Genomic DNA, 2588 nt, shown 5'->3' with positions numbered 1-2588 from the left:
GGGATACCAAGTCCGACACGCTCGAGTCGAGACGAGACCACTTGGTCCGGCCTCGGGTCTAACCGTCTACGACTCCTAAATCGTTGTCCGAAAAACTGCGACAACATCGAATATATTCTCAACTTCATAATCTGATATCCCGAGTTGAAGATCTGCCACATTTTTCTAAAAACGGTTTAGGTTTCGTGGCACATTCGCAACCATTTTCATTTCGAAAATAATATATACTTTAGGCCAAACCATAAAATCAGGAGAGAAGGGTTATAATAACCTACCTCGAGATTAAGCGTCTATACCGCTCATCCACGAGATGTTCACTCACTTCGTGAACCCGGACGCTTACTAACATCGTGAATCCAAACGTTCACTTACACCGTGAACCCTCTAAACGACTTTCAGTCTCAAGTCCTATCACGATAAATCAAACCGATACTGAATCAGAATTCTACGAGTAATTCACAATTCTCATACTCAAACGTACGATTTAAAATCGTAGGACCCAAAGACATATCTACCAATAAGAATCCAAGTTCTCGAAATAAAATCCAAACGATACGAGAACATGTAAACTCGAACGGAAAATCCACGATCAAACTCAAAAATCCGAGAAGTAAACTCTAATAAGCAAGCCTCATTCTTTTCTTTCTGGATTCCAAGGAAAATATTCAAACTTATTATTACTAAGCTCGAGTAACCGAGAAATCGAACATTAAATCAAAATCGAGTCTTAACTCTCAAAATTCTTAAACGAGCTTAATAATAATAACGAATAATCCATTTTTTTCTCTTTACAACTTACATCGAAACTGACTTAAGATATAAAGTACTAACGTACTAACTCGGAACGATTCGTATAAAATAACTTAAAACTTCATAATTATAAAACAATAATAAAATAACTCGCTAAATTCTAAACGGACGCTTCGCGAGTCTCCGAGCCAAAACTAAAACGCCATTATCGACCCGGTCCGCGTCCTCGTCGTCTCGAACAGACGCTGTGGGCTCTGCGTAGCCCACCCTATTCGAGTCTAGACCCTCGACAACAAAGCTCACAAACGAGACCAAACACGTCAACACGCAACAAAATTTCCGAAATATCATGAATCACAAAATTTCTGATTCCAGAATCCATAACAACCAATTTCAAATCATCACTAATTCAAAATCAGATTTTCGAGTTTAACCTCACACGGCCAACGCCAAAAATCAACACCAACTTGTCAAAAAAACCGAAAATCCCAAACAAATTCGTCCAAAATCAATAACCACCACAAATCCGAGCATAATCAATCCAAGAATCCTCAAAACAGTTTCAGAATCACCATAGCGCGTTCAAAAATTAAAACCCCCAATTTCATGAACGAGGAACCCTAACCTGTTTGTGAAATTCAGCCAAAAATCAAGAGAAACTCCAAACAACAATTTCAATTCACAATTTCGAGTGATAATCATCACAAACCAATCTTAAACAACAACCAAGACGCATCAATTCCACGAAATCAAACAAGAAAATCAAAATCCCAAATTTGCATTTCAAACCCTAGAATCACCAATCAATTCGGGTTTGATTTCTTTTACCTTGTTTTCGGGAGATTCAATCTTCCTCAGTGTGTGTCCTTCTTTCCCGGTGTTCGTTTCCCCGTCGGCGTCCACGGCAGGTCGCGGCGGTTTTTCTTCTCGGCTAAGGCTCGTGGTGGAGCTTGATGGCGCGCGCGAGGAGAAGCTGAGTGAAGATGAAGAAGATGAGAATAAAGTGAAGAAGAAGAAGAGGTAAGGATGGTGACGGTCGATGATGATAATTCTCGTTTGGAATTTTTTTTTCTACTTGTGTAAAAGAGGAGAAAGAAGAAATAAATCGGAAAGAAGGAAGAAGAAGAAATGAGGAGAAGTGTGTAAAAGTTTCTCATGTGTTACAAATAAATACTTCCTTATTTTCATCTCTAGCAAACTGATCCCGAGTTCCACATTTCTTTCGAATGAGCCCAGAAAACATTACAACCACATCATTGTCACAAAATTTTGTGACTAAAATCGTAACCGATCGAACTTTTAAATGATTTGAACCGAGAATTTTCTCGTTCATTAAACTCCGAGCAAAATATATTTCCATTTTCTTTTCTTGTCTTTGCTTCTATGATGTGTCGACAAAACCTTCACTAACGGAATCTCACGGTTACGAAGACTTTTTCATTTTTCTATCGACAATCTGGGTTGGGACTTCATCGTAAGTGATATCCTCTTGGATTGGTACATATTCTAGTTGAACGATGGTTGTAGGGTCGGGTTCACTCTTTCGAAGCATTGACACGTGAAAAAAATCGTGACAAACGATAATTCTGGCGGTAGAGCAACTCGATAAGCTACAAGACCTACTCATGCAGTGATCTGAAAATGTCCTACATATCGAGGAGACAATTTCCCTTTCTTTCCAAAACGGGAAATACCTTTACGTGGAGATACTATCAGAAGTACATAGTCTCCTACTTCAAATTCAAGTGGCCTTCGTCTCTTATCAGCTTAGCTCTTCTGTCAACTATATCTCGATCTAAAGTGATGCTCAAAGGAACACCGTGATCTTTCACCACGTT

At 39.1% G+C, this 2588-nt stretch overlaps 1 long non-coding RNA gene across 1 annotated transcript; it reads right to left on the bottom strand.

Moving 5' to 3' along the window:
* Positions 1-732: 732 nt before the first annotated feature.
* Positions 733-1861, bottom strand: LOC149407996 (uncharacterized). The gene is made up of 2 exons (XR_016301586.1): positions 1579-1861; positions 733-1375 (listed from the first exon to the last, which is right to left on the bottom strand). It is a non-coding gene; the product is annotated as an uncharacterized LOC149407996 (long non-coding RNA).
* Between the last annotated feature and the right edge of the window lie 727 nt (positions 1862-2588).

The sequence above is a fragment of the Urtica dioica genome, chromosome 1, assembly GCF_054948205.1.
Source record: "Urtica dioica subsp. dioica isolate 48M chromosome 1, U.dioica_male_clone48M_v1_H2, whole genome shotgun sequence".
In the NCBI taxonomy this organism is placed as follows: Eukaryota; Viridiplantae; Streptophyta; class Magnoliopsida; order Rosales; family Urticaceae; genus Urtica; species Urtica dioica.
This window is presented reverse-complemented; position numbering and strand designations above follow the sequence as displayed.